The sequence below is a fragment of the Pleurodeles waltl genome, chromosome 6 (genome assembly GCF_031143425.1).
Source record: "Pleurodeles waltl isolate 20211129_DDA chromosome 6, aPleWal1.hap1.20221129, whole genome shotgun sequence".
In the NCBI taxonomy this organism is placed as follows: domain Eukaryota; kingdom Metazoa; phylum Chordata; class Amphibia; order Caudata; family Salamandridae; genus Pleurodeles; species Pleurodeles waltl.
The window spans coordinates 228831496-228844336 of record NC_090445.1 but is presented as its reverse complement, the minus strand read 5'-3'; positions in this window follow the sequence as shown (position 1 = coordinate 228844336).

Sequence of the window (12841 nt, the reverse complement as noted above, 5' to 3'; positions counted from 1 at the left end):
TGACATCCGAAGAGGCAAATCGCCCCCCAAGCCCAACTGACGACGGAGAATCATTTACCTGCTGTCTTCTCCATCGCTGGTGGGGAAACCGTGACGTCACCGCCCCACAACATCACAGATGGGTGGAAAGGGGGGTGGGGAGAGACGCTGAAGCAAACCTGTGTCTTTCCCAGGGGGGTAAAAAAGGGAATTCTCTGGTGCTTTGTTCTGGAAGATCCTATTGAGCTCTCCCATGTGTCGGCCAATGCCCAACAGATGCACTGGGGAGGGTGTGCATGTGTTGGCCGTTGGCCGACACAGGCACTAAACAGGTTAAGCTAATTTATTTGTGTATTTTTATCAATTTTTAAACTATTTTCCTCAGTTTTTCAATAGTGAAGAACTTGTAGATAAAATAGTTATGATAATATTTCCATATGGTGATTAATAAATTGAACAGAGACCCATAAGCATCTAATCAAATAACATATGAAAACTATACAGTGACCTATATACATGATAAGCATAGAATAATGTATATATATATACATATATACCTAATTAATTAATATATATATATATATATGCTAAGCAGACGTAAGGAATATCTATTTTAAAAACATAATTATTATACATATTTGTTCAAAGAAATAAACATATCTAGATACAAATAATCAAATTATAAATGTTGATATACACATGGATATCCTGTACATTGGTGTTTGAGTATGGTGCTTATGTAAGAAAGAGCCAACTCTTGAGTAGTCTTTTGAAGATAAGATAGTTATCCATGGATCTTATTCCTGGGGTAATGAATTACATTATTTGGCTGCTTTAACTGAGAAGGACATACCTTGTCTGTAGTCTGATTATGTCCCGGCTGCAGGTGTGCCAAGTACCACCAAAAATGGTGAGCCTGTCTGCAAGATAAGGTGGGGCGGCTGGTTGTGATGGCCTTACTTCAGTGAATTTATATCCAAGTAAATTGCAATTAAGCTCATGAGGAGCAAACAAGTGTTTTGTGCTTCAGAAGGGTGTAGATGGAGGACAGAATATAGTAAAGAAAGATATGAAAAAGCAAAGGTGCTCTACAGTTTAGAAACAAGAATCGACAAATAGTAAACACATGATTGGGTAGGTAGAGGACAAGGTACAGTCAATAAATTTGGAAAGTGTATTGAAGGATATGAGTTGAAGAAATATTAACAAGAGGCCTGATTGGTGCACCCACCTCAAGATAACCCCACTTTTGGGAGTTTCCTGGGCAGATAGATTTAGGCACTCCACATTGGCTCAGGTTACTTGGGCTCTAGCCCACTACTCAACAGTCTGTACCTTTATCTTGTTATCTTGCACTACTGAAAAGTGCAAGCACAGTAGCAACTCCAGATATTAGGAGTGCCTCTCCAAAGCACAGTATATCTGTGGATCAAGTTGCAGGCTTGGCCGTAGAGTTCTTCTGCCTTAAGTGATAATGCTTACGTATTCCAGGTTGGTCATCATTCTTCTGTGTACAAGAGCATACATGTAAATACAACACGCAAATTATTGTACCCTTAACTAATTTAACACCTCGACATGTTTACATGTTCACCCTTTTGCAGGCACCCTGGAAATGCTCCATCCAGGCAGGGGTTAAAGGGTTGCCTGATATTAATTTTGTTGCCTGTTTCCTCCTGCCACCAAAGACACATGCCTGGACGTGTCTATTAGAAGGATCAGGTGTCTTTGTTTAAGAGGTGAGCTTAAGAAGCCAAGAGGCCAACACAATGATGTATTTTGCAACTCAAATTCCATCTCCACAGCTCAGTACTCTTTCTCTCATCATTTATTGGTCTCCCTAATAGTTTTCCTGTGATTTAATTTCTCTAGCGTGTGCATTTGCAGGCATTGTTTGGTTGAGCACCACTGCGATTTGTAGCACTCACTGGTAAGCATGAAGTATTGCACCAGTGACACCACTGCGATTTGTAGCACTCACTGGTAAGCATGAAGTATTGCACCAGTGACTCGAGGCCATGAGGCAGCGCGGTCAGCAAAAGACTCTCAAAGGATCGCCTGTGCAAGGGGATACATGAAGGTCTCAACTTACCAACTGTCTAAAATAAAAGCACCAGTGCCATTGCACTTTTGAATTAACTTTACTAATTGACAAAGACTCCTTGCAATGATATCTCGGAGAAACCTTGCACTTTAGGCGATTAATCTAAACTCATAGTGTTCCTTATTGGGTGCCTCTGGCTCAATATGCTAGGGTTTCACTGACAGATTTATTAAGATTTACAGCGGGCGTGGCGGAAGATGATGAGAGCATCTCAAGGTCATAATGTACATCTTTGGGGTACCTTCCTAAGGAGACATGGTGGAGATGACAAGGCAGGCTGAAATGCTGATTCCTAAGGAAATCATTGCACTAATACTTAACTGCACCTCAAAGAAGCACTCAGCATCCCAGAGCGGGTTTGGGCATCTTGGAGAGGCACTTGACGCCATCAGGTTGATCCAATGCAAATTTGATGCATAGGGTCACTATTTAAACTCCTCTGTCTCGAAAAATGGCTTGATTACTCACCAGCAAGGAAATTATTCAGATTAATTTCTTTGTCCAAGTATCTACAGCCCATCGCCTCTCCATTGACTTGTTCAGCTTAGTGGTTTGGGGTTAGATAGCACCACAAGTGTTGTTGGAGGACGCATGACGTTATGTAGGTGGAATGGGGAGGGGTAGCTGGAGGGGAATTTTGTTCTGGTTTTGCAGCGGCATACAGGGTGGGCAAGCTATCCAAAGACTAGGGAAAGCTGGGGCAGAGCAGAGCCCAGGGTCTGGCTTGGATTTCAGAACCAGAGGACGAGCTGAGTCATCAAAATATTTGGCATGGAAATCATACTTCAAACGTGATATAACCATTCAAAAAATTGATTGCTTTAACACTTGTAGGTCTTATACTTTAGTACATTAGATTATGTCCCTGCGTTGAGTGGCATGTATTCGAAGTGATAGTTTATAAACCTGAGCTTATAAATATTAACGAAGTGCCCTCCTTCTGCTTGATGATGATGTCATAGAGACCCAAGAGGCAAGCGAATTGCCATGAGCTCCTCTTTACGACTATTAGTATAAATGGCACAGCATTACAAACAAGCATTTACAATGCATCGGGTCTCGCGTTTGCTCATGTTAGAGCTGATCTCGTTGTAAACTCTTAACCCGACTTTTCACCTATCGGGCAAAAGTGCATTTATGCACATAACCCGAAAACGTGAAATCAAGTATGTAAAGTGCTCGACTTCTGCCAAGCGAGTTCGGGCTCGTAAATTAGAGAAAAAAAAGTGCACGAGACCGATGGAAAACAGCGAGCCTCGCATGTTTTCTGTACTTGGTCTCTGCGCTGGAGGAGGGCTAGCCACCGGAAAATGCATGACATATGCATGCCTTCGACTAATGAAAGCAAGCAGATTTTATTAGGGAAGCCCACCAACCAATAAAAAACACTGACGTGAAGTTGACAGGGCTCCGAGCCCTTTTCTAAATACAAAAGAGTCTTGCTGCGAAAAGCATGCGCGAGCGCATGCAACGCAGGCTCGACCCTAAAAAGGCTTTTGTACAGATCGCATCCTGAACTGAATTATTTTCAAGATGCACCCAAATGTGATGATCAGGAAAAAAGAGTCTCAGCCAAGTAAAGTAATTTCATATGATACCACTGTTTGGATAAGCAGCGAAATCGGGATTCAGTCCAGATTTCCTAGTTATAGTTTGAGCCCTTCAGCCACCGTATGGACACCTCCTACCTTCTCCTACGTATCACCGGAGTGCAATTCTTTGTATTTAATTCCCTGAGGTGCTAAAAGAGTACGCCGTGCTAACCACTTGTATTACATGTTAAATCCATATGACACGGCGCTTTTCTAAAAAAAAAGAAAGACTACAAAGAGGAAAGAGGGCACTCTATGTCATGCTGATATCACTCACTCTCCTGACCAATCAAAGAGACTGTTTCAAGAGAGGCTGAACTTCTCAATTGTACCGATTACTCGTATTGCCAAAAGTAAGAGATTTGTGAACTACTACAGAGTTACAGGTCTTCAGCGGTACAAAAGTGAAGCTCAGAGCTTAGCTGCAGACAGACGTCACGCAGTGCTCACACCCTCACGTGTCTGCAGGCCTTTAGCACTTTAATTACCCTTGGATGGGGAGCTGCGGTTTAGAATGGCTGATCCTCAAGGCGCCATGGAGTGTTGTGGATGTACAGTCGGCCAGTTACACCTCAGACTGCTTGAACAAGCATTCGCAAAACAAAAAGATCCGCCTATAATGTGGCAACCCATGTTAACATAGGCCTTCACAAAAGGTGTGTACATGTCTTGCCTGTGCAAATACTGTTTATCGCAGTAATTCCTGCGCAATTGGCATTGCCAGTGCTGCAGAAGTGTAATAAAAGATGTGTTTTCTCTGTAAATGCATACAGGACATAAAGTATTGAATGTCACAAACAATGTGATGAGTGAGGGTACTTTACAAATGTAAAATAGTCATTCGTGGGTTTCAATAAAACCATACCCTGGAAGGCTGAATGGTAATCAAGTAGTGAAAAATATATACTCCTCTGGATTGAGTCAAAGTGCACTCTATATAGTTAAAGGAATTGGTAAAGCACTGGGTGAGAGGCACACGAAAGCTTAGCTCCTTTTTGACTCAAGCATCCAGGAGGACCTTGCCCTGGAGACACAGCCAGACAAATGGCTCGGCCTGGTTTAATCCCTCAGTGGCTCACCATCCTCTAGTCTGAGGAGGTGGAACCGTACGGAGTAAGGACTGTGATGAGGAAAGGATGAGGAGATAATGCCTACATATTGAATGAGTTGGTTGTCAGATTATCGAACACAAACATATTGTGCAGTAGTGTCCACGTCTCCATCCATTTAACACAGATATACTAAATCTATAGTTAACTACATATATTTACATTCGCGATTATTTAGTTAATATTTTGTAACCTGCTATTTAACTTTCAGTTTTCCAGAGGAATACCATCAAATCCATCAATCCCTTCTGTAGTTTGATCATGAGGTATCATATGGTAAATAAGCCTTCCCCGTTTGCTACAGAACCTCATCGCTGCTTCAGATTTCAACACAAAGAAGACACGAATCTGAGTTGAAACGTTTTTTCTGCTGTCACTACAAGGGAATGGAATTCGTCCCCTGGTAAACCATGCACAATTCCAGGTCTGTTCATCTACTTAAAACAAAGAAAAACCCACTGTGCAAGATTTATGACCCCCCATGACTGAAAATCAGACCCCAGTCCAATCCCCCCTGCTGCATACCAATAACAATCAATGCCATCCTCATGGCAAGTGTACTGAAACTCCCAACAAAGCCTCGAGAAGCATCCTTTACACTACGTATAGTGTTCTGGTCTCAAGCAACAGATGTGTTATGTGCTTTAACAGATGTGGAAAGAAAGTTCGAGCAGTACACGTAAGGGAGAGTGAGGGGTGAAATGACCTAGAGTTAACCTAGAAGTACATAGCACAAGATAGCTAGAAAGGTACAGTATTGAGAAACAAGTGAAAAAGATACAGAGATGTACGTGATAGAGAAGACAAGGTACAGGAAGAGGGAGGATTAGAGATAGAGAAATTAGGTAAACAGGTAAGAGTGAGACTTGGAGAGCTGAAAGGTAGAGAGTGGGTGATGTATAGTGAAAGGTGAAATAGGAAAGAGGTGGAGAAAGAGACGAGGTCAAAAGAGAGGAGTGAAGGCAAGACAGGAAGAAGAGAGAGGGGAGGTACAGTAAGAGAGATTTAGGTAGTAGCGGGAGTTAGGACGAAGTGTAGTAGAGAGAGGAGAACATAGGATGTAATAGGGAAATATGGAGAGAAGATGTAGAGATCAGTGAGGTACAAATATGAGGGACACAGGTGAGTGGTAAACTAGAAAGGGAAGGCAGATATGTGTGGGGAAGAAAAGGATGCTAGCACAAGAGGTTAAGAAAGGGATGAAGAGGCAGAGACATAGAGCGAGGGGTGAGGTAGTGAGGACATGAGGTAGAGAGGCTTGGGAAACAGGATTGAGGGAGACTACTAAGGTAGAGAAGGATGAAACAGAGAGAAGTGATATGAAATAAACACAGACGTGAGGTAGACTGTGAGGTGAAATTAAGACAAAGGTGGAATGATTTGCAGTAGATGAAGGTGGTATTAGTGAAAAGGTGGGCTGAGAGAAAATAATTTGTAAAGTGGAAAATATGGGGTGGAGAGAAAGGTAACAGTTGGAGATAGGGAGGGTTTAGAAAGATGTAGCTACTAAAGGAGGTACTGTAGTAGGAGGAAAAAGGTTGAGTTGGAGCAAAAATTATGTGAAGTAGAAAGCAGGAGGTGTGAGGTAGGATACGAAGGCAGAGACAGGGAGGTTAGGTTAATGGTATGTTAACAGGCTATTTCAAAATGCCTGTTCACTGAGGCCAACTTCCACTGCAATAAAGACACTTAATAGAGAAGTAGTAACAAATGCTTCATCTGGCACTTATTAAGCATATAACGTGGTACTGAAGAGGAGCTGTCATGCTTGGCCTTTGACTGGTCCTTGCTGAACTTCCTCTAGTGAAGAAGAGCCTCCATGCTTTGTTCTCTGACAGGATTTTGCTGAACCTCCAATACTGAAGGGAAACTGCAAGGCCTTGGCCTCTGTTAGGCTCTTGCTGAATGTCCATTACTGCGGCGGAGTTGCCATGTCTTAGCCTCTGACAGATTCTTTCTTGACCTCCATTACGGTAGAGGAGCCTCCATGCCTTGGCCTGTGACAGGGTCTTACAGAATCTCAACTAATGAGGCGGTACCACCATGCCATGGCCTCTTGACAGGTTCATGCAAAATCCCTATCAATAAAGAGGAGCCTCCATGCTTTGGCCTCTGACAGGCTCTTACTGAACCTCCAATACTGAAGAGAAGCAGACATGCCTTGGCCTTTGCCATGTTCTCGCCAAACCTCCATTACTGAAGAGATACCTTAGTTCTCAGACTCCGAGCACACAAATCCTTTATTTCTTTAAACTTCACTAAAGAGGCCTTGTTCTGAAAGCAGCTATCCAGTACATACACAAGAATAAGAAAATCAGACACCAGTGGCTGTTTAAGGTTCAGATTCGAGCCTGGTGTGGCCACATGGTTTCTGTCACTCTACTGAATGAAATACGGGTTCTAGTGCTTCCATCCTTTTTTACTTCTCTTTACAACATTTTTACGCAATCAATTACGTTACATCAGTAAAGAAATCGAATAGTGCGCATGGATGTGAACAGACTATGAAGGTCTATCCCTGCTAACTGTCCCTGCCAACTATTTTAAGTCATACTTCCAGCATCTTATATGAGAATCTACCTGACTCTGCCTGAGACATACACCTGATCCTGCCAAATTTACAAGAAGGTGCACTGCAATTGTCTAATGACAACTGTTGGTGGTAGGGCCAACTAGTCAACAGTGCTAGTCCCGCTCCTTTGTGGGAATCTTTAGCAATTGTCCTCCTGGCCCTGATCCTAATTTTAATATTCTTATTAATGTTTTATTTGATCTCTTCTGTGATTTAGTTTTAACCTAGTTTCATTTTGCTTGGTGATTTTAATCTATGGGTGGATTTATTTTATATGTTTTATTTCTTTACATCAACTTTTACTATGCTACTCACTTGTGTGAGAGTGCTTGTGAAGGTTATGTCTTGCAAGGTCCACAAGGTGTGTTTCTTTGGTGGAAGGGGAACTTGGGGTAGTAAAAATGTCAATTTTGTTTACACTTGTTCCTGTCCTGAGTAAGTGGATGGTATGTAAGAACTGATGACGATACACACGTTGGCTAGAAGATCATTGTGGATGTATTCAAGGAAAATAAAATGATGAAAGGGCTAATATACAACTCTTTAGTTTCATGGTAGAATGTGTGCTCAAAAGCTTTGCATACTGATGAACCTTTGTTCATTGAGGATTGTTGTGGTGGCGATTCCTCCCTTCTTGAGTACCAATTTAGTAATTTCATTTGTTCTGGTAAAGATGCAATGATGTTGTTAGTGTGTGCCTAATTTAGACCCTGCTATCCTGTGTTTCTTGTTTACATCCACCGCTATTATGGCCAATTCTCTCTAATACCAGTCCCTGTTGGGATTCTAGAAAAACATGTTAACAAAAATATGGCATCTTATCTTTCTACCCATATTTTGGTGGACCCAGTTCAATGGGGGATTATACCCCTACATAGCACAGTATCAGCATTTGTTTGCTGTGGTGAATGAAGTGCCCTGGGTACTCAACAAGGGGATAGTGCAGCACAGTTGTTGTTTTTTACATCTCTGCTGCTTTGGTATGATATCCCATGAAAGCCTGGTAAATCGGACTTGCGAAACAGGAGGGTGAGCATCTCTAAATTGGCTAACTTCCTATCTAAGTTGGCGCTTTCCAAGAGTTCAAAATCTGTACACCTACATCTAGTACTTCTCCTGTTCCACATTGGTTCCATCAGGGTGCTTTCATAAACCCTGTGCTCTTCAACATCAATTCGGCCCCAATGATTCAACTGAGCCACTCTTTTGGGCATTTATTTGTTATGTACGCTAACACCCAGCTGGTTATCTTCCTTAACAAGTCCTGGGAGCAAAATAGCTCTCCTCTTCTTTAATGTATTTCAGCAGTGGACAATTGGATGGAACATAATGTTCTGAAAACGAATTCTGGGAAGACTGAGATCATGATCCTAGACCATTCTATCTCCCCACGAATGATGTGTCTATATCCTCCAACCTTGGGCCTAGCCCTGTGCAGGTGGTTAAAATCCTTGGTGTTCGCCCTGATGATCAAGTGTCCTTTTCCTTCCCCTACCTGCCCTGTGGATCATCGCAAAATGGTGACCCAGACTGTTATTTTATCAAGACTTGACCTTTGTAACATCCTCTTTCTGTGGGCCCCCAAGAAGGGGGTTAAAAAGATGCAATCTGTTCAGAATCTGGTTGCTCGTCTTATATATAGACTAGAGAGAACTGCCCATCTTACTCTGGAAATGTGCAATCTATTAGGTCCCAGTGGACAATTGGATCCACTTCAAATCACTCTACTTGGTACAGCAATCCATAAGTAAACTCAGACCAAACTATCTCCAGAATCTATTCCACCTATACTGTCTCTCTAGTGCTGTCAGCTCTGTGTCTAATAATCTTTCATTCACTCCCTGTTAAGAAAAAAAGTTGCACCACCTACGCCTTTAGTCAACTTCCTGCCAAGCTTTGGAATGACCTTCCATGCTGTATCAAACAGACAGAACAACATTTTCTTTAAAAAAAACTACTGAAATCCTTCCTCTTTGAAACAAGCTATAATCTTGTCTCTGTTCCTGCTCCTAAAGTTTGGTCTCAACACTTGAGCACTTGAAAGAATGTTTGGAGACACTGTTGAAAACTCAAGTCTGTAGCCAACTCTGCCAGGTCCCAACATCCACTCACAAGTGTAGGACATTTTGCATTCTTCTCCCTCGTGGTATGCTATGTCTGTGGAGAAACAAGAGAAAATCAAGCTGTTATTAATTGTACGAACGGTTTAGGAGTTCCTTTGATTTCTTAGTCCTGAAGTTTTCTGTACAACTCCTCTTAGTATCTGTGCCCACTGCAGGTTTAGAAACTGAGTATGCCTTCTCATATAAGAAATAATTTGGTATGCCAACTACTGTGGATCCTAGAAAACTGAATTTCAATCCCAAGTTCCCCATAACACAGTAGTGTAACAATGATGCCATGGGCCATGAGTCAAATATGGAAAATGGGCCTACATACCCCTTTGAGTCTGTATTAAAAGGTAGTAATAACTTGGGTGCAGTGAGCTTGTCGTACCTCTGACCACTGGTACCACAGCAGCAGCTTCACTAACGATAGCTACTTCCCTGTGTACGGGTATCTAAAATCCTCATTTCACTAGCTTTTCCTACCTCTTCCCTTTCTCCATTCATCTCTGATCTCTTATTCTCTTTCACTTTCTACCCTCCCTATCCACTTCCGTTAGTTCTCTCTCTTCCCCACTCTTTTACTCATCCTTACCTATGTCCTATTATTTTTTGCTTCTCTCCTTGCTCCTCTTTACCCTCTCCTCATTTTCCTTACTGTGCAAGACAACTAAGTAGTAGACCTTTTTCCTGTTTATTTCTTTTTATGTTGCTGATGTGTTTTGAAAGGTATTGACTCAAGGACTGATTTAGATTTTAGGGGATAGATTGCTCCGTCACAACGGCGACGGATAGCCCTTCCGCCAAAATCTAAATCCGATTATTTTCCATGGGATTTAGATTTCTGTGGACGGGATATCCGTCACTATCGTGACAGAGTAACCCATCTGCCAATATCTAAATCAGGCCCTCATTCTTGTTTTTGATCAGCCTTGACTTCCATCTGTGATTGTCTAAAGAGAACCTTTGGTGTTAATTATTTGTAGTTATGTTGCTGCTTTCCCCTCGTTAAGTGAAGGGGCATTTTTCTCAAATCCTGAAAGTCTTAGGCAACAGCATCAGTCTGGAGCCCTATGCCGTAACTCAAAGTGATTAAGAGCCAGATGATTCGAACGCAAAACACTTTCTGCATTTGGCCCTTAATTTTGACACTTGGTAGCTTCACTAATTAATGCCCATTACAAAACAATACACAAATACAGAAACAAGCATTCATCAAACAAATACACAAATTATGAAATATTGTATTTAATTCACAAACAAATATGACTTTTTATTTTAATGGGAAGGTTGGAGCTTTTGTAAATTGAGTTGAGACTATACTATACTCTGTTTGATGCACTTGCATTGCTCACACGAATCAATTTCAATTTTAGTCTCCAATTTCAAATACATTCACATTTACAGAATGTCTTACATTTTTCAATTTTACAGTTTTTATTTTGTATTTTTATACACTTTATTAATTATTTACTAAGCAGTGGTGGACCCCTTCACTGGTGGGGCAGACCTCTAGGGTTCCCCAGACCACCAGTTAAGAATGCTACTTCAGGTCTTTTCAGAATTCAGTTTGAACATGTTTTATGCGACTACTGGCCCAAATAATCACTAATAAAAGTGGGTCCTACCTACACACACGGCTGACAATCCAAAAATAGAGGGAATGATCCTCAAAAATTTAAGATACATATACCATTGAATGAAGAAAAGCAAATTGCATGTAAATAGAGCAAAAAAAGACTCTGGCTTTTTCTAGGGATGAACAAAGAATTCCCTTTTCACCGGGGGAGTTTCTCAGAGTTTTCCCGACTCCATGTGGAGTTCCCAAAAACTCTGTGAAGTGACGCAGAGCAGAGTTTTTCTCTCACTCGCGCTTGCCAACGTTAAGTTGGCGAGCAAAATAAATCGCTAAGTTGGTCAGCACAAGTGAGAATTCTGATTGCAAGTGGTAGGCTGTGACCGCTTGTGATGAGAAAACTGCCACTCGCATTCAGGAAGCTGCCGCTCGAGTAGAAAATCTATTCGATCAGCAGAAAGAAGTTAACATCCTCTGGCGCTCTGCATGATGCCGTTCACTGTGATTTTACAGTGTGGGAGAAAATCCTGCCGCTGAAAATCAGCATGAACAGCGCAACTTACCCAAACTCCACTGCTCCTGGAACTCCGCGGCAGAGTTTTTTTGGCACTTTGCGAAGTTCCACGTCGCAGAACTCCATGAACTCTGCCCAGGACTAACTTTTACATGGCCTCAAAAACCTTCGACAACTTATAATACCGACATTTGGGGATCGACACAAGGTACCGTTTAACATCAATACTTAGCCTCTAAAAGGAACAGCAGTAATGCTGAGATGAGTAGTCTGGTTCCTCAAGACACAAAGTTATGAGGGCATTAGAACTGCAGTGGCTGGATTAGTGCAGGATCTATAGTCACCACAGAAAACACATAAGCTCCAAAGCCTTTAGAATCTAGCAGTGAAAGTTGTTTTGAACTTTAAACAAATCAAACGCTATTACACCAAACTAAGAAAGGCGTGTTTTAGATGACAATGGATTTCACTCAAAATGGTCTGCACATCTATAACACATTTGAAGGAAAGACTCAAAATACTGCAGAAGCTTGTAAACTAAAAAAACCCTGGTCCCAGCCTTCAGGAAAGCTCTGACAGCATGCCCCTTCAAGGGAGTATTGTCTGGCCATCAAGTCAACTCTATGAGTACACTCCTACGTATGACCCACCAGTCGAGAGGTGAGTCTTACCCCCTCTGGCTAGCTTAGTTGGCGGCCAGTCTTTATGCAATCCACCCAGTGGTGTTCCCTGGGCATGAGGACATAAAGAAGTTTTAGAGTGACATCTTGGTGACTGGGGATATTTGATTACACAAGGTATATGAGGAGTTATGAGGTATACATCCATGGTAAGTGCCGTATTATTCAGTCCCAAGCTTGCACTCCCTGCCCTTGTATAGTGGGCCTTGGGGAGACAGACAGCATTCATACGACCCTGGTACAGTCTGGGAAAGAGCCCGCCTGCTTGCTGTGGTTGTGCCCGAGGTCACAGATTGACAGGGGGCGAGGCAGGGCGTTGAACAGAGACATAAACAGATATTGGTGTGTTCTTTGTAATACATGCCTAGGCTTGGGAACACCTAGCAAGCACGCTAACAGGGAGTGACTCCCCAGCCACAGGTATGAAGGCCATTACAGATAAGCAATGCTTGGCACCGGGTGTTTGTTTTATTTGTTTCTGAGCCAATGTATATTGTATTTGTAGATGCTAGTTCTAAACAAAACGTGTGTCGCTGAGCCTCCCAGTGCAGGTGCCGCGGGCCCTTGTGTTGTAATGCGCGTTGGCTATAGCAAACACAGCAGCCAATTA